Raw genomic sequence first — 21,121 nt, forward strand, 5'->3', positions numbered from 1 at the left:
TCACAGTTGCCGATTATCTCCTGAATCGTTTTCCGCATATTCCACCCGAAATATTTCCGTCACAGGGCTTGGTAGGTCTCATTCAAGCCTCGGTGATTGGTCTTTCCTTGGTGGTATGCCTAATTTTCAAATTGTTGTAATAATATAGACATTTTGGAGGCGTTTGTTTTGAGATAAGATAGGAGTGAGTGAGCCTCGTGTGACCTATTTTCAGCCTAGTCAGTACGACCTCCTCTCCAGGACATTTAAGGCTGAAGGTACACTAGTTTTTTACGTCCTTTTTTAAAATTTTTAGTTTGCTCCTTGGGCTACTTTACTGGGCTTCATCAGGGCTGTCTTTAAAACACGATAAATGCCCAGATAAATAGGGCGAAACGTTGCCCAATAAATATTGTCTTTATAAATCTAATAAATATTTTGTTCCATTTTGACCGCAGCACCGAACATCTAATTTTAATTTCAATAAGTTCCTTGCTGCTTTCCGTTAAAACGAGGAAAAATGTTTTAATAGTAAAGTTCAGTCAAAATTATCCTATTTTGTCACTCTTCCTATTAATATTAAAACTTTTATTAAGAAATCAATTTAACAATATTATACTTTGTTATCACAACAATATTGTTGTCTACAATAGCTCTACTGATAGGGCCGCAGTAGAGGAGGAAAGTAAGTAATGTTGGTTACTAAGAAATAAAAAATATAATAAAGGTGGGGAGTGATAAAAAGCTAGTGAAACGTTTCTTGGAAAACAATCTTTCTATTTGTACATACAAATGTATTTTCTTAGAACTCAGAGTTAATTGTTTTAGCGTAAACGACGGTAGTATTAACAATAGAATTTCGTGTTGAAGTTTAATTTAATAAAAAAGTTAATTTTAAAGCCGATATAGAAATTGAGAAAATAAATATGCTTCCAAACTTTGATTCATAGCTTGGATTTTATTCTAAACAAAAATATTTGATTTTTTTAAAAGTAGATTATTTAAGCCTCAGAACGTAGGATGTTGATCTATCTATCTATCGCGATGTAGCTTGGTCTTGTGCGGCCACTCTCCAGTGGTGGCCGCTCAGAAGATCCCTGGAATTCCTGATGACAGCATCCTGTCTTTGTCTGCGTTTTCCTCTGGTCCAATGCAGCCTACAGTCCAGTAATCTCCTCGGGATCTCATCCGCAAGCATCATCACGTCTCCCTCACTGAACAGCTCGTAGACCTCCCTGTTGGTTCGCCTTCTCCAATTCGCGCCTCCCTTGATACAACCAAATATTCGGTGCAGATTTTTTCTATCGAAGGCCAAGATCTCCTTTTCTTCAACACTTTTAACGGTCCAGGCTTCCGATCCTTAAGTGAGGACTAGCCGCATTAGTGTCTAATACAGCTGGCATTTGGTGGAGCTCGACTCCTCAAGTGCTTCCTAAGTCCAAAATTACATGGTTTGGCCTTCATAAGACGCTGTCCTGTTTCCAAGGTGATCCTGTTATTGCTGCTGACCACTGAGTCTAAATAGGTGAACTGGTCAACACATTCAAACAAAAATGCACTTACCTTCACCTCCCCTCCAACAGTAGCCACTACACCAGGTCCAGTTCACATATATTTAGTTTTCTCCTAGTTAACCGTCATGCCTATTGCTTCTGCTGCCTCAGCTGGGCTCAGAAATGCCAGCGACTGAAACGATCTAGCCACCAGGTCCAAGTGATTGGCAAATTCCAGCACCTGTACCAGCCTACCAATGATTGTTCCAGAGGTTTGTATTCCAAAATCCGTAATTACCTTTTCGAGGGCCAGATTAAACAATACACATGCGAGGCCATCTCCCTACCTCACCCCCCTCCTGAACTCAAATGCTGGTGAGAGGTCTCCCTGAATCCGAACTGAGTATTTCACCTCATCCATTGTGATCCTTATTAGGGGCACCAGTTTGGGAGGGATCCCAAACTATAAGGTTCATATAGCATGAACCTTTTAATGCTGTCGTAGGCACTCTTGAAATCGACAAACAGATGGTGTGTTGTCATCCTGTATTCCATGGATTTCTCCAGAATAGTCCTCATCCTGAACAAGCAGGATAAATGTATGATGAAAAAAACAAAACATTTATTTGCGTATAATTAAAAAATTACACTTTTTTGAGATATTTGTAATAGTTATTGGAAAGATAATTAAATTGTTTATTCTAAAAAAATAATCGAAATCTACAATTATTGGGAAAAATACAAAATATGTTGTTCACAGGTTCTGTTTTACTATAATTATAACTTATTACTGCATTTTGAATGGTTCGCAACGAAACATGTACATGTACAAAAAGTGGCAATTTGAAAATAAAGTACTTGTTATTGATCAAGTGTTTATCAATTTATTCATTTTCTCGTAACATTAACGTTTGATGATATATATTTGTGTTTGAGTAACTATTCATCGGAAAATATTCAACACAAAGAATTTTATTAGAACTCAATTTGCAGCTCATTAGATACACCACAAGGTAGTTTGTAACGATTATTATGCTAAGAACAGTATTTTTATGATATTTATACATTTTTTTTTTATTTTGGAGAAAATATTATTGGATTTGGAAAAATGATAGATGAAGATCCCAGGAATTATTGAACATTGAAAACTCTATTAAGGTTCAAATTAAAGCTATTTATTATGCACTATTAATTACTTTACAATGATATTTCATTTCCTTGCTATACTCTAGGAGTTATTGGAAATAAACTTAAAAATACATGGCGGCAATTTTGAAAAATGGACGATATTATAGCTACGGAATCCCAGACAGTGGTAAACATTTTAACATAGAACATTTATACATAGGAATCCGTTCATATAAATTGGTTTACACTTACTTCTAGGTACAGATAATTTTTATATGCTATATATTGGTCTATAGCTTGTTGGTCAATGGCCCTTTATGTTCTAGAATCGCATATTGCCTTTTTTATTAATGCCTTGATTGGAGACACGAAAGAACATTTCGAAGAGTTCTTGAGCTAGATTGGATTTCAGTCACAATTAGAGCATTTTATCTATCCTGCTCACTATCAAGAGCTTTCCTTTTAATTAGCTAAAAGGAAATTGCCCTAATGTTCTTCACTTGAAGGTTGTAAATTACATTATTCGAATTTTATGTTATACATTTTTATTGCACTTTAAGAACATTGAGTGAAATATTTCATTCTAATTGAAAATATATACTGTAAACGAAAAAAAAAAAAACATTGTATTTTGAATCATCGAATTAGGCTAACAAATTACTCCTAGGTTTCCTAAAATTTCAATATACAAATTTTAATTAAAGGAAGTACTTTAAAATATGTTGCAAAATAAATCACAGATCTATTTGCATTCGTTTCGACTCTGCTTCTTACCTTCACACAAAAAAAAAAACATGTCTCCATGATCCCCCTTGCATTGAAGTCCCAACAAGTACTTTTGCGCATAGTTTTTGGAGAGAATTCTTCTTGTCATATTCTATGATTTTTTTTAATTCTATTCACCTTTTGACTAGGGCTGATACTGATTTTAATAACTAAACCCTCTACTTCTAAAACTAAGTGGCTGCTAGGCCTAAACAGAAACGAACTCCGATTATTAATAGGAGTTCTTACAGGTCATAGCAGACTTAAGAGACATGTTAAGATATGTGAAGTAGTCCATGATGAAACCTGCCGCTTATGCGGACAAGGCCCAGAGACATTACATAGCAGACTGTGGTAGGTATGCATATACGGAGTTCATTTGAGGATATCTCTCCTAGCATTTGTCTTTGGTAAGTCAGAGTATAAAATTAAAAAAAGAAAAATATGGTACACCAGAATTTGATAAATATCATTGTAACAATTTTTTATTCGTGGAAGACGATGAATTAATACATTAAAAATTAATGACGTCCTGAATAATAGAGAAAAACTATAGATATGATTTAGGGTTGATAATTTCCAAGACAAAGATATATAAGTTTATTCTGAAATTGGCAAATACTGGTGAATATGGTGCTGGGACACATATAGTGAAGCTGCTCTCACAATATTCTTCACCGAAAAAAAATGATATGAGGTTGACTGATGTATTTAACCGAAATATAAATAAAAAAAAAAATTTAAAATAATTTGCAAACAATGCAAATACATCGATAAACATCTCAAAATTTAATTACCACAATGAAACAAATATCAACAACCCAAAAACTGTTCTCCATTAGTTCTTCAATGGTTTCTGACCGGAAGAAATCAGGGATCTCCTTCACTCAGGTAATAAACCCGAACTATCAGTTAAAACCGCTAATTACCATCCTCATTTCAAGGATAGGTTTCTTCAGTGAAACATGATCTCTATGGAGGGTAGAGATTGCATGTTTGCTATACCAGAGTTATTTATTGTGAATCAGTGAAGAGTGAAAAAGGGCATCCCTTTGCAGTGAGTATCAATTTGAATTGATGATAGAAAAGAGCGGTTTGGCCAAATAATACATCTTCATGCTTTTCCTTATTCAAAAATAATATATTTAAAAAGTTTTTCATTTTTTTTTTTTTTATAGAAGGATAAATGATTAATAGTGTGTTTGTACATGTTTATGTTTTATTTGACTATGAATTACTTATTCGTGAATATTTTCATATTCCAGCGGTAGAATAAAATCAGAAATATATCACGCTACTCAATATTTTGGCTGAAATGATTACTCATAGCATCTGAATAATCCGTTACAGTTAGCATGTTACGATTTTCACTTATTGCCAAAATTATGACTTTTTTAAGAGAATCAGAATTGAGATTGCTGTGAAAAAGATTTTTTTTTTTATTTAAATATTTATTTATTGCTATTTACAACTGTACATTAAAATACATTTAGTAAATCTGATCTAAGTTAAATTGGAGTGTTACAGGCGTGTAGAGAAACTACCCATTGGTAGCACTCTAATGACATTTTACATTAGCTGGTCTCGTGGTCATCTTCTTTTCAGGCGCCTCGGAGAATTGTCAGGAATGGAAGAGGATGCAAGATTGGAAACTAGGGGGTTTGAGTGGTTAGAGAGTTTATAATGGAAGGAGTGATATCTGGTTCGGGCTAGATCGGTTACAAAGAGAACATTAAGGTCTTTATGTATGATTTTATTTGTGACAAAGTAAGGAGCATTGAGGATTTTACGAAGGATTGGATACGAGGGGAATTCGAAGGTTTAGTGGAGCCCCAAACCTCAACTCCGTATGTCCAGATTGGCCTTATTACAGTCATGTAGATCAGTCTTTTGTAATGTTTTGGAAGTTTAGACCGTTTGTCTAGTAAGTGCTGTAATAGTCGAAATCGACGTGCAGTTTCCTGTCATTTCAGTCTGGTGTGAGGATTCCAGGTGAATCGTTTGTCCAAATGTAGTCCAAGGTAGCGGATCTGTTCGACAGGGGTAAGAGTAACATGAAACTGTAGAGCAGTCAGTAGGTTAACGAGAAGGGTAAAGGTGATTTGATGGGAATTGTAGGAATTTATCTTAATCCTACAATTACGACACCATTCTTCGAGGGCTGTGATATGGGATTGGAGATTTTGGGATACGATTAATGGGTTATTATTAACAGCGAGCACACATGTGTGAAGAAAGTTAGAAATGAATAATTATATAACTTGTTATTTATATACATAACATACACTGAGCCACAAAGGCTGTGTAATATCTAGATTTATCAAACTGACTCATTTGTTTGACGCATAATAAAACGTAAATGTTTGTTTTATTTATGGGTGCTTTTAATCGATTTAACCTTTTGATTTCCGAAACCCTAAACTAAGGTGTAAATACACTTTAAGTTTCGGTACCGATAAAAAATCTCTTACTAACACATTTCAAGTGTTTCTTGGAATGGAAATTTCTAAAAATCTTATTTTATGCAGATTGGTATGTATTTAACCGTATGAAATCCTTTTTGATCTTGGAAAAAACTTATACAGCATCTTTTATTTATTCTTTTTTTTTTTTTTTTTTTTTTTAAGCAATCATAAAAGATCCAAAAAATAAATAAATAATTGTTTTTGGAAATAGTTGGCGCGTTGTGTGTCACTAACCACGATGCTCATGAACACATGGTTAGCTCACTAGAGACTATATGTGTGAGTTAACGGACTGGTATTATTATTTAATCTATTTGCCCCTTGTCTAACTGAACCAGTGTCAATTTTAACATATGGTTGCATATGTCTACATTGTATTCTTAGAATTTTCAAAGGGAACCCATAAAATGACCAAAGGTGAATACTTCATTAATAAAGATTGTTCTAACTAACAAATCGATCGTTATTTCAATTGATACACACGATGAACGTGAGTTTATCATTTATTTATTTTTATTAATTTTATTGGACTTTAGTTAAGCGTGCACGGGTACAATTTAATTGACCTTCTGACCTGATGGCAGCTGGATCTAGCATGTTTTCTCCTTCTAGTACAAGAGCTGGGAAGAAGAAAAGTCAGTTATCTCACCCCAATTTTTTATTATTTTAATGAAAACTAGGTATAATTACTAGTCAAAATTGATGAGTCTGCCAAGTATTGGTAGGGGGAATAAAAAATGGTGGCTGTTTCAAAACCTTAAAAAAACATTAATTTTTCATTCGGAGCTCTATATCTTAAAAACTAACAACACTAGAAAATCTAAGAGAACATTATTTAAAGAAGAGTGAATTTGCTGAAATATTAGCCCTAAAAGAGCTATTTACGTCCAATAGTTCCCGAGATATAGCTTTTAAAAAAGCAAAATTTCTTAAAAATATACTGAAAGATCAGTAGTTAGTTAATTTATGTTGAGAAATCTATATCTCATGAACTATGTGACGTACAGATGTCTATTAGCACTCAAATTAAAGCTAGTTTAATGTACTATAAAAACGTTTATGATCATTACCTTCGTAGAAATAGTACTTTTCATGATATTTGCTAAAATAAATTGATTTATTTTTGTTCGGACAATAAGTTTGATTTATGAAAAACTTCATTTCAAAAACCATTGGACGTACAGATGTCTGCCAGTGCTCAAATTAAAGCTAGTTAAATTGACTAAAAAATAGTTAAAATGTTTATCTTTGTAGGAGTAGTAGTTTTTGATGTTATTTGACAAAATAAACTCACAAAATGTTAATTTCTAGTTGTTCGTATAAAATGTTGGATTTTTGAAAAAATATATCTCTAGATCCATAAGACGCACATATATCTGCCAACACTCAAAACAAAGGAAATTTAACTTACTATAAAGTAGTTTATGAGACTTATCTTCGTAGGGGTAGTAGTTTTTATTATATTCCCATATGAATATAAATTTGGCAAATGAAAATTTGTCCGAACAACTATAAATCAATTTATTTTAGCGAATTTCATGTAAACTATTACTCCTACGAAGATAAACATCATAAACTACATTAAAGCTCATTAAACTACCTTTAATTTGAGTGCTAATAGACATCTGTACGTCAAATGGTTTTTGAGATATAAATTTTTTTAAAAAGCTATATCTCGAAAATTATTTAACGTAAATAACTCTATTAGGGCTCATATTTTAGCAAATTTACTCTTCTTTAAATTACGTTCTCTTAGGTTTTCTTGTGTTGTTCCTACTTTTTAAGATGTAGAGCTCCGAATGAATTTTTTTTTATCGCTTTGAAACAGCCGCCATTTTTTATTACCTATACTTGGCAGACTCATCAATTTTGGCTAGAAATTATAGATAGTTTTCATTAAAGTAAAAAAAAGTTGGGGTGAGATAACTGCCTTGTTTCTCCTCTTGGGCTCTTGTACTATTCCGTGAGATTACTCTGTAGGATCCAGAGTATGGTGGAGTGATAGGGTTTGTTTCTATATTAACATTGTTACCTTGATTAATAAGAAATGTTTTAACTGATATATCGATCATAATTTCAATTGATATAACCATTAAAAACTCATTTAAAGATACATCCTATGGTAACAGAAAGCATTAATACTAATATACGCAGGGCCATCGCGATGTGCGCTCTATGAAGGTAGTAAGGATTAGGACTGATTCATTGTCAATTGGAGTTCCTGTTGGTCCATTTTCCAACAACTCAGTAACGCACCGGATGCCTTGTTCCATTCTACTTACAATTATGCACTGGAGATAGTGGAATATGTTGAAATGGTGAATGTTGATCACGGCTTAAAACAACGCACTAAGCTTCCATAAATGATAAGAATGAAAATAGCCCATCAATCATAGTCTGCAACATTATTTGCATTTATTGCTATTAGGCCATCATTCAATTTTTTTTTTTTTTTTTTCCTTCGTCGTAAACCTACTGACTGCTCTACAGTTTCATTTAATAATGATACTCTCTTACCCCTGTCGAACCGATCCGCTACCTTGGTCTACATTTGGACAAACGATTAACCTGGAATCCTCACACAAGACTGAAAAGACAGGAAACTGCACGTCGATTTCGACATTACAGCACTTACTAGACAAACGGTCTAAACTTCCAACACATTACAAAAGACTGATCTAAATGACTGTAATAAGGCCAATCTGGACATATGGAGTTGAGCTTTGAGGCTTCACTAAACCTTCGAATTCCCCTCGTACCCAATCCTTACAATCCAAAATCCTTCGGAAAATCCTCAATGCTCGTTACTTTGTCACAAACAAAATCATACATAAAGATCTTAATGTTCCCTATGTAACCGATCTAGCCCGAACCAGATATCACTCCTTCCATTATAAACTCCCTAACCACTCAAACCCCCTAGTTTCGAACCTTGCATCCTCTTCCATTCCTGACAATCCTCCGAGGCGCCTGAAATGAAGATGAAAGTCGAAAGAAGATGGCTACGAGACCAGCTAATGTAAAATATCATTAGAGTGGTACCAATGGGTAGTTTCTCCACAAGCCTGTAACACTCCAATTTAACTTAGATCAGATTTACTAAATGTATTATAATGTACAGTTGTAAATAGCAATAACTAAATATTTAAAGAAAAAAAATGTTTATATGTATTGGAATTTAATAGTTTTGAAGTATAGGAAGTACTCCAGATCTATTCATGCTATAAGGAACTGTTACAACGAGGTCTTGTTTAGTGGTGTGCGCATTGCACTAGTTCCACTTACCAAGCTACATACGTCCCCGTTTTTTGTGTACATTGGTGGGCCTGTGTTAATAGTATCACTATTTTAGTGATTTTCAGATTACAAATATAAAATTCAGGGAAGGCAAAAATTATAAAAAAAAAATTCGGTTGTTATAAAATTCGCATTTTTGAGTTTATCGAATATAAATTTCATCCCTGCCATTAATATAACAGCTTAATTAAAAATAACAAAGCCGTTACGCAAATGGGGAAAGATCGGGCGATCTCGGCTTTTCCCGTTGGAATCGGATGTCTCTATTTTTATTTTTTCTCCTTTATTTAATCTTAAAATTCTTTGATATTTAGTATTTATCCATTGTTTTTATTGCTAACAATGAGAACTGTTAACTTTTTTTTTCAAATAACGAAAATCAAAAGTACTTCTGAGGAAGATATTTTCAAAATTCGTAATTAAAGCCCTATCAGACAAATAGGATAAGGTCTAACTGATATTAAAGATTATATAATTTTACATTGGCATGCCAAGTTAAATCAAAATCATTAAAGCCGTTTTTGACAAAATCGATTCTATGAAGTGCCACTTAATTTTATCGAAAAAGTCACATCCCAGGCATATGGCCACATTAAGTATGTAATGTCAGTTTCGTTCACCGTTCACAAACATAAATTTTTATTTATTTTGTTCCTCTAAGTGTAAAAAAAAAAAAATGGAATGATGCATTTCTATTATGTTTTTTTTCTTCAAAAACAGTGTACCTATTTCTTTAATTGTACCATGTGGTCCAAGGATTTATGAGTTCAGAACATTGAAGATTTTTATGGATAGTAATAAAAAGTTATGAAATAATTATAAATTGGGAGTTTTTTTATCAAAAGTGAATCATACATTTTATCAATTTATCATACATCAACTTTTCAAAAAGTAATTATTCAAAAATTATTAAAGGAGCTTCTAATATACATAAATGGTCAGATTCTCCACTCAAGTTGAGTGTTTGCGGCTTTAGCGCACATGCTCAGCCTCCACTGGCTCACTACCAGTGATGCGGCGAGAGGGATGCGCTGGGATCTTATGAGCTCTGCTCTACCCCTCACACGAGGGGGATAGAGTGGGCTCAGGGATCCTCAGGTCGATTGTGTAAATATTGTATATTAGAGTGTAAATGTGACTAGAGACTATATTATTTTATTTTTCATACAGATAGTTTCATTATGTTCATTTTGTTTATTCTTCTGTTTGTATATATTTTAAGAGAGTTTTTTTTTTTTATTTTATTTTAGTATAGTATAAAACATCATTCATCACTATTACCTATTGCCCACAACTGTGTGGCAGATTGTAATATCTATCAATAAATAAAAAAGTATTTTAAAATAAAAAATATATATATATATACATAAGCTAGATTTATACCAAAAACGTTGATTTGTAACACCTACATATATGACAGGGCAAATTTTAAATTTCGAAATAAATTGTTGCTATAAAATTTCAATCTGGAAAAACAACATTTACTTTTCAGAATTGTATATATTAACTTTTGATGGATCACTCAACTTCTGAAATCTCCACTCTTTATTGAACGGAGAATAAAAGGAATAAAAGTCACTATGTTAAATTCTGTTCTATGAAGCTCAAATATACGGTTCTGTACCAAGAGAATAATATACAAGTCTGTTTTAGAGTCTAGAAAAGACACTCCGAGGCATACCTCAGAATCAACAAAAGGCTATTTCACTAAATGGATGATTAGCTTGAACATTAAAAAATGTAATTCAAAAGTTTTTACTCTTCGATGCCCACCAGAACCACCGGAACTAATCCTCAAAAGTAAAAATGTGAAATGGATTCCTGCCAGTGAAACATTAAGATACCTGGGAATTCACCTAGGTCGCCGCCTTACCTGGAATCACCATATCAACATCAAACTAACTCAAACTTATGCAAGGTTAGCAATGCTATATTCTATCCTAAACAGAAATTCCAAACTAAAACCAGAAACAACTGTTCATATATTTAAAAGAATGTTCAGGCCACTGCTGATGTACGGCTGTGAAGTCTGGGGAGCGGCATCCTTCGCGAAAAGGAAAAAACTACAATCTTTTCAAAATAAAGTCCTAAGAATCGCAGTTAATGCTCCTTGGTTCATAAAAAATAGCCAAATGCATCGCGAATTATATATGGAGTCAATAGAGGATTACATCAAAAAACGGTTCATGAAGTTCCACTCCCAGTTGCCGACAGTTAAAGGAGCAGTGACCTACAACCTGGGAAACCCAACCTCAACCCCAAGACTGAAGCCCAGACTGCTGCAGGACATTCTGTTATAAATTTTAATAAATATAAAATTAATTCATAGTCACACTACCTCTATTTTATTTTATTTTTTTTCTTCTCTCGTCTCCCTTTTTCAAATTTTGTTTCTTTATACCATTATAGGGCAATTGGTAAGTGTACCAATGTCATTATTTTTTGTTATTAATTTCACTTTTCTCTTTTATTAAGAAGCATTATTCTTATCTATTTATTTTATCATTTTTTTCTTTTAATTATAACATTGTATATAGTTAGGGGTGTCTTTTGTACGAGACTGTATCCCTCCATAATCAACTGTTACAAAAAAAATATATATATATATATAATGTAACGGTTATATCAACCATGTGAGGCCCACCAGGCCGATCTGGTATAAAATAAAATAATATAGAAAAAAGAAACAAAAGGCTTTTTACTGCAACTAAAGAAACGGATTTTTCGAGAAAATCCAGACGTGATAAAAATACGAAACCTACTGGTAGAGATAATATACTTTCGACCATTGAAGAAAAAAGATTATGTTGATTTAAACATGCTAAAAGAATGTTATCAGAAAGACTGTAAAAGATAACTATGGAATAATAAATAGAAGAAAGAAGGAAAAAATAAGACTTAGAGCAATATGGACAGATGAGGCGGAAGAAAGTTTGGCATGACATTGCATCAGGGAAGAACTAGCATTGAATAGAGAAGAGGGGAAAAAATTAGGTCAAGGAAAACCACATAAGGGGATAGTCCTTAAAAAAAAAAAAATAGAAAACTCCTTAAATGTATATAAAATGTACATATAAAGGTATATAAGGTAATGTATATAACTTTAAAGGTATATAAAAGTTAAATTTATTCTTAAAGTATTGTAGCTATGAAGGAATGACTTGTGAAAACGATTTGTGTGCATATAATGATCCCATTTTATCTCCTTTTCTCGCCAAGTTTATTTTCGTGTACATATCATATCTTATCAAGAAGGAAATAGTACCCTTGGCGTTCCTCTCTTGCATCTGTTGAGTGCATCATAAGCTTCTACTGATTACTACATCCTTTATATGTTATCCAAACACCTTGATATTCCGATAAAGCTAATTATTATATAAACATTGTGCACATTATCATTGCACATCCGGAATCGTTAAGGTATTAGCATTATATTGAGTTTATCTGTTCCACTGCTAGTAAATATATATTTTTTTTTGTTGTTTTTTTTACTTCAAGCAGTGACATTTGCGGAAAATCTTAAACTGTGTCATTCTTTTTGAATTAAAGGGTCATGTATTGGGTTGTAAAATAAGTTCTTAGCATTTTTTACTGGTGATTTCAATAAAAACTTCAGATTCTTGTAAATATTTTTAATCTATTATATATGACCCATTTTGATCTATTACATACTGCCATCTTTCAGGTAATATTTTAATTCTGTCCTCTCAGAACTTCTCAGATTTTTGCGCAATAAACTCCTCTATGTGCGTTTTGCAGTCCTCGAGCGAATTAAAGTGTCGTAGAGTGTGGATTGTCTGCGACCAATGCTTAACATTGGTCATCATCAACAGCTGAAGGACGACCAGAGAGGATTAAATTGAAGTATTGAGAAACGCTATGAACTTATTTTAAACCCAATATTTCCTCCTCATGAAACTATAATAATTTAATTCTAAAAAGACCTTTTAGACGTTGCTACGCACCTTCGTTTTAATGATGTAGCGGTAGACTACCTAATATAGCTCCATAACCGATCCCTTAATGTTCAAATCAGAAATGCCCTGCAGCTCAAGACATCGACAAGTTGGTCAAGATCCACGAGGCTCTCTGGGATCAGCAGGCTCACGAGAACCTATATTTAATTCCCCATGGCAAGCAGGTCGTCCATCGAATATATAAACACACGCATATATGTATGTATGTATGTATATATATATATATTTCAAGCCATAAAGCTTTTGAAGGAATCTATCGAGAATAATCCAAAGAATGCTAGAAAAAAAAATTTTTTTTTGTCAATTGATAGATTTATTTATTGATAGATATTACAATCTGCCACACAGTTGTGGGCAATAGGTAATATTGATGAATGATCTCTCATACATACTAAAATAAAATAAATAAATAAGTAAAAAAAAAAAAAAAAAATGAAATAAAATAGTTACTTAAAATGTTTGGCAATATAAAATAATTCTTCATCATTTGCATGAGCATCTATACTGTACATTCTAAAAAAAATCGAAATTAAATTTACTGAATAGAATGACTTATTGATTTTTATAATAATGTGGTGTACAACGCATTATAAAATTTTCATTTACCAGTCTACTCTGAGCTTAAACTAATTCTTATTCGTTTCAAATCAGTACCTTCTTTATTTACTGATAACGGCACTACGGTAATTTATGAGTTAGAGAATGTAAAAAAACTGATTGTTGTCATAGCAACCAAAGAAACACGAAAATATTTATTTGTACATTCAGTTTTTAGGTGTTATTTTATCTAAAATCTTTAGCGCTTCAGCGATATATTATACATCTATATTTACTCCTCTAGTTTCAGGGAAATGTGTTTTCTATCCACTGAGATGTTTCTCAACCGGTTCATCAAATTCATTTTTTACCCTTTTCCCCCCAATTCCCATTTTTATTACCAGTAACAATGATAGAGGGTTAATTATTTCAAATAGGGATATTTTGAAAATTCTATATTCCAGCCCTATTAGACTATTTCAATGAGTATTCAAGACCATTCGATTGTACAGTGATACATCGAGTCTAATCAAAATCCCTTTTTATTTACCGTTTTCGAGCAAATGGTAAAAAGGTGTTTTATAAACTCAAAATACCTAATAATGTGTATTCCCATTGAAAATACGGATTCGAAATTTTCAAGATCTTAATACTTCTTAAATATTTCATATACAGGTATAGTTAACTTTAAAAAAAATTACATTAAAACTTTACTGAAGTACATAATTTAGATTTTCTGTATACCGAATAAGTACATAACTATTTAATATAAACATTTACTACTATTACATGATGTCTATAATGTTAGGGTTTCGACGAAAGCAATTATCTCTTCATTAACATGAGTGAAAACAAAGGAATATAATACTGTCTAATGGCGTTAGCACCTACTCTACATACCATCAACTCACATTAGAACATTATGTGCATACTATACAATATAATTATACAACTAAATAAATCATGTCAATGACCCTTTTAATTCAGCCAACATCACTCAACAAACTTTTCTTTAAAAAAACTAATTAATATTAGGATGGTTTGGTTATATGATCAACAATTAGGTCTACAGTTCATCCTTAAATTCAATAGAATTCAATTTAAGGGTTTTAAATTGAGTTCTATTCACAGTATTAAAACATTCCTATGCAATTAATTAACTTTGTGTCTATCAGTAATAAATTTTAAATTAAATAGTATTCAATTTAAGGGTGATTCTTCGGGCGCAATTTCGAAATCCCTCTTTAATAAAATCGTTTCCAAGAATCACTGCTCTACTAAAGGATTCATGTTGGATATAATACGTTCTCGAGAAACATTTATTTCTGCTTTTTTATAAACCCCTTTCTAGTCTTTTTTTGGGAGAGGGGGGGGGGGGGAATCAAGAGGTATCCTAACAACTCCCTCGCCTACAAACGGCGAGTTATTATCGTGAACAAAGAAACCATAAAACTAAAGGCAGAAATAGTGCAATACTAATGACCTCTGGGATTCTGAAATATGTGTGACAGTCCGTACAATATTAAATGATTTTCTAAATCATGATTTCCAATAGTCCTGGCTGTTTATTGCTTTATTGTAATTTCATTTTTTGACCAATAAAAAAGGTATAAGTTTTAAATAAATTGTATTTGTATATTTCTCATTAAAATGATGACTGATAGTGGTATTAGCAAAGAGATAATCTAAGAATGCTAGAATTTTTTTTTTTTTTTTTAGATGTTTTTCATTGAAAATTGGGATCTAAAAGTTGCTCGTGATTTGAATATCACGAGTAAAAATTCCGTTAATAACAGAATTCCTAACATGAAGGGATGTAAGGTCAATATGTTGTGAGCGTGAAGTTTGTAACGTTTTAATAGTAGAAATATTAAATCTTCATAAATGATTAAAAAACCATTATTGACAAAGAATGGTTTAGTTAATAGATTTATGAATTAATTCTACTCTCTAATACAATCAAGCATTGAATTTAACTCCACTGGAGTTCAAAGCGACAATTGGTTGTTTTCTGGATATCCGAGAAGAAAAAACAACAAGAAAGAACTTTGTGTTTAATAAACTATAAAAGATTGAGTGTACAATATTAAAAACCGAAATTATGCCTGAAGCAGAAGCAAAAGAAAGGTTAGAGTGAGGAAAGAGTTTTTTTTAACTTCCATCCATTTTATAATGTGATTGTTAAGAAGCACACTTAAGAAATATCAAGGACAAAAGAATTTGAATTAAATAGTAACATTGAAAAGAAAGTATTAGTATGTTATTTCAATATCTTATAATGTAATATTTATGTATAATTATTGATGTGTTCACTGCCATCTATTTCCCCATGGGCCCACTGGCCCCCAACTCCAGGACTCCACAATATATAGGGGCTCCCTAAATTATGTCATTGATAAATTAAAACGAATGAACTAATTTTTCCAAGATAAATTGAGCTTTTGATAGAAAGTGATGTTCTTGAAGAAATAGTTCAAGAAGTAATTCATGGTTTAGTGGATCAAAAAAGAAGTTCCTCCATATTGTAAAATATTAAATTATTCCAAAAATATAAAAGCAATATAAACTACTACTATGTTGTTTTTTGCGATTAATAACCCAATGTTCAACTAAAAATAAATTCTTTGGAGGGCCCCCATGTGGCTATGGGCGCTCACTTGATTAAAGACGGCTAGAAGTAGTGTTTTTTTTTTTTATTAAAAAATAATAATATAAATTGAAATGTTTTGATTATATCATGAAATTAACTTTAACATATTAAGAAAAAATCATATAAATATTCATATTAATATTTAGGAGACTTATTCTTATTAATCAACTAGAATAATTTGAATAAAATCCACAACTATAAGGACTTCCTTTTTAATTATATTGTTTTGGTGTATTGTACTGAACTTATAATTTCATCTCAGAAATCATGTTACACAATCATTTTCGTCTTCATTAAATGATATTTCATTGTGATGACAGGATTTATGAAAACAAATGTTATAATTAACAACTAAAAATCTATTTAAGGTTGACGGGTGATTGAAAGACAATTTAACTAATTTACATTATTATAATTGTTTGAGTAACCTGTTTCATTAATTTGGAATATTTGATATCTGATATCGTTAAAGAAGAATACATTTTTTTAACTCACTTTTCATAAGAATTCCATTTCTGCCAGGAATCGCTCAAAGTGTGCCTCTTCTTACTTGCTTACTTGATATAACTGTTTTTTCAATCGTTATCTTATCAGTAATCCCTTATCTTCCAATGGAAAATATTATTTCATATAAATCAAAACATCAATAAAATTACTGACTTTGTGCTGTTAAGCTTTTACAAGGTATAATAAACATATTAATTATTTATGTTTGTGTGGCATATTTTGAATCTACATGTTCTCATAAAGGTATATATAAAAGGATATGGTTTATAGATGTGATATTTGCTTTGGAAGGAAATAATGCAAAGCTTTTATTAGTTACTAACACTACGTTAAGGGAAAGAAAACTATTGAAAAAAAAAGGAGGGTATAGTTCAATCTTTCTTGTTTTTCTTTAATGGCATAAAATTTCTCTGGTCATCAACACTATTTGTTTTTTGTTTATTCATTTATTGATTTTATTTTATCAAGTTTTATAAAAATAATGAAAAACAAAACAAAATTAAAATAAATATTAGCATACATAAATAAGAAATAAATGGCGTTGACAAACATTTCCTTGATAAAGGATTAGTAATTAATAATAGTTTTGCATTACTTCCTTCCTAAACTACTATTATATCCAGAAATTATATCTTCTTGAATAATCGTGGTAACATACAAGCGCTAACACACTTTAGAATCAAAACATGACACAAAGGAAAACAACCATCACGCTTACCTATATATATATATAACTTAAGCATTGTCGAGTTAAAAATGCAAAAGAAAAAGAAAAAAGAGGTGATAAATGGCCCACGGGAGTGAGAGACTGCTTTTATTGGTCCCAATCTTCCTATATATACATATACACACAATATCAGCTTATATGTCATCTGTGAGCTGATTGAGGGACATATAGACTGTAGAATGTATATGTATTGGTGGACGGACTCCGTCAATAAGCCAAGACCTTTCGTCGTATAATTTGATGGGGACTTCTCACCTTCGGTCCCTGCCACCTGTGGAGTACCTCAAGGCTCTGTGCTGGGACAACTATTTGTCGTTTTTACGGCACCAGTTGTCTCCCTCATTATACAGAGGTAGTGGTAGCGGTCAATGCCGATGGGATCAGGATTTAAGCCATCGGCGTGAGTGAAAGCTGTTTACCATACCCATACTGTTTCTGACACCTTCGTAGCAGCACTGAAGCAGGACGGCATCAGGGTTAACCCCGCGACGACGGACGCCATAGTCATGTCATCCAGAAGGGCAAGAGAGGAAGACTCCTCTAACGGTTTGTCGTGGACCGTGAAGGCCGAAGGATTTCAAACACCATCCTCTATCTCGGTGGGGCACTGGACAGGTATCTCACCTTCATCAGTCACGTCATGGAAAAAATCAGGCTGGCCCGGAAGATGTCCTATAGGCTCTATCACGTGCTCACTTCACCGAAGGTATACAAGGCAATCATTCGCCCTACCACTCCTACGACACCTCTTCAAGATTACGCTGAAAAAGCTGCAGTTTCAAGGATTTCCTCCTTCGGCGAATAGCCAGAGAGCCAGTGATCAGCTCCAGCTCCCCTCTGTACCGCAATCTATAGGCTGTAGGAACATCTTTACAAATTCTTTAATGGGATGAAGGCATGTGCCAATCTGCTCTTGTAAGAGATCCACCAAGACCTCAATGTCCTCGCTAAGGGAAGGGGTTCGGACTCTGAAGCCTGAAGTCTGCAACCTCCGGCGGGAGATGAGGGATGTGGTGAATAAGCGACTAAAAAAATCATTTGTAGGGGCAGGTAGTCTCCAAAAGAGGACATATTTCTGATCCTCTGAGAAACAACGAAGTTGAGGTAGTCCAGTGGGCAGTACGCTGGAGTAATCCGATAACAAGATAACAGAGTAATTCAGGAAAAAGTTGAATGTGGAACAAGTGCGCGGCCGGATGGGATCTTTGTCCACAATCTTGAAGATCCAACTGGCGAAGGTGTGCTAGGCAAGAAGGAAGGTCTGCCGAGGGAACGCTCATCTGCTGAGTGTGCACAAGAATTAATTGATGCCTAATGTGGAATTGAAGAAAGATCACGTGTTTCACCACAACGCTTAAAAAAATGCGCTAGGACATTGGGGATTCCGCAACAAATTTCAAGACTTGCAGGAGGACATTAAAGGCAAATAACATAAGAAACAGTAATTAGAAAGGAGTTCAGAAGTGATTGCTTTCTAGCAAGAGAGAACATTTTAAAAAATACATAAAACGAATAACAATATATTTTAAAATTTATTAAATCAGAAAAAAAAAATTCAGCTTTATCTAAAATTTCGATTCCCTCATTAGCATATCCTCCTCCAGGAACTTCAGGTTGTGTGTATTCTCTCTAGGCAACACAAACAGACGGAGACGGAAGTCTTGGAGGTAATTTTGCACCTTAACTCCCCGGTACATCCAAAGAGCCGAGGTGGGATTGAAAGGCCCCACAGTACCCACCTTGACCACCTACGGGCATATTATTTGGAGAAGGAGCTGGAGCCGGACGAAGCAATGATAGCTTTCGGTCATGAGATTTTCCCCGTTCGAGATCGTTTTTGGATAAAAGGGTGGTCTTTTGATTAGTTACAGGAGACAGTATTTACCCATGAAAACGACAAGGGTTATGTAACCCACCAAAAAGATTAGAGTGCCTACCGAAGTATATTGGAAGAGAACGTTGACAAGGACTTACGAGGTATGGTGTCAAAAAACACGAACAGCACGAGTTATAAAGTGTGCAGAAACACCGATTTATCCAAGATCCTACCGAAAACTTCCTCCAGCACCGAAAGGCGAGGGCTCGACCTATCCCATGGAGGTTACTGGCCTTAACTATCATAAAAAGAGGCCTGTCATACCAGAAGTGCAGATGTGACGAGAGGGGCATATCGAAACAAAGTGCACTCATGGAAATATAATAAGTTTTGGGGCAAATTTCTCATGGAAGTCTACGAAAAATTACTGAGCATTCTCGAGTGCACTGGGCAAGAGGAATCCTCAGCAAACATTTGTTGCCCTTAAGCATGGTGGTACCAAGGCAACCTCTCGTGAAGAAGCAGCCAACATCTTCATAGGGATGATGTACTCCTGACAAGATCCGTCTCAGGACAATTAAGAAGTTCTAGTGAGAACAACACGGCATACATACCTGGTACGGACTTGAGAGACATATATGATATTCGTGTTTCTGTGGTAAGGTAGAAAAGTAGTCGTGCTCCAGCAGCTGATTCATATATGTGGCGATCCTGAAGAATAGTACCCCCTGCAATAAAGAAAGGCTTTTAGGAATCAACAATGATTACCCTATTAAGGATAGAGGATATTTTCCAAAAATTAGGATGATTTGAGACTCCTCTACTAGTTATGGGACAGGAATAAGCAAGTCCCTAAATTGTACAGACCTATGTGTGTCTCCCCTGTGATGAGTACGATTCTAGAAAATTTTATTATGCTCCAGTAGTAGAACCAGTTCTTGCAACTCCAAGTCATCCTCACCAGTATGGCTGCACTGGGGGCAAGAATACATTGGAATGTATTTTTGCTGCTTTTTAACATATCTTTCAGCATTCTACAGCGGCAGGAGGTCCAGAAAATTTTATCAATTGCAGAAGTATGAAGCACCCAGCAACTTATATGTCCTAGTACAATGTTACCTTCAAGACAGGCGATTAAAGATTAGAGAAAGTTCCTATGCAAGGATGCTCAAAATGATGAATTATTGGTCCTTCTCTACGGAAATTGGTATCTGACAAATTTCTGGGCTAAACCGCTAAGGGAAACCGTCCTCAAGAAGAATGATTTCCCTTAGCCAACAAAATTACCTGTATATTAAAAAAAAAAGTTTGTGCACTTCTGTAAAATTTTGAGATCGTTATAGCTGAGTGAGTTGAGGCGTCACCTTAAAAACATATACAACATATCTGTATCGACCTTCCCACTCTAGTTAGAATAGGTCGGGTACCTATACGATAACTCCCTCCCCTCCCCTGTGCGTCAGAAATGACAAGGTAGGAGACATAAACAAAAAAAAAAAGAGGAAAAGTTCAATGCGCCAATCCCTCTTCATTCATGGGATAAGTGGGGCTGTTCTTGGAAGGCCTCTAGACAGGGGAGATAACCGAGAAGGCAGAAACAAAAATTTATGCAGAACTAGGAAATTGAAAAGTAAATCAACGAGAAAATTGCAATAAGCCGTTCGATGTTACACATACTCGTGTAAAATTGAACTGTGGCAAAAACATTTAACGCTCACAAAAGCAGGAAAGGGTGTGAACCAATAAAGAAATTAAAGCAACATTAAAAAGTTGTAATTTT

At 33.7% G+C, this 21,121-nt stretch overlaps 1 protein-coding gene across 4 annotated transcripts in view; it reads right to left on the reverse strand.

The window, feature by feature from the left end:
* LOC106680078 (uncharacterized) overlaps nt 1-16,861 on the reverse strand; it is a 280,185-nt gene extending 263,324 nt beyond the window's left edge. For 3 of the 4 annotated variants that reach the window (XM_014419552.2, XM_014419547.2, XM_014419550.2), the window contains exon 1: nt 16,787-16,861. The gene's annotated coding sequence lies outside the window, so the exon portion shown is untranslated. The remainder of the gene's footprint in view (nt 1-16,786) is intronic. The other variant, XM_014419551.2, reaches the window with a different exon arrangement.
* Nucleotides 16,862-21,121: the final 4,260 nt, after the last annotated feature.

The sequence above is a fragment of the Halyomorpha halys genome, unplaced genomic scaffold, assembly GCF_000696795.3.
Source record: "Halyomorpha halys isolate HHAL.00 unplaced genomic scaffold, Hhal_1.1 Scaffold241.1, whole genome shotgun sequence".
Lineage (NCBI taxonomy): Eukaryota > Metazoa > Arthropoda > Insecta > Hemiptera > Pentatomidae > Halyomorpha > Halyomorpha halys.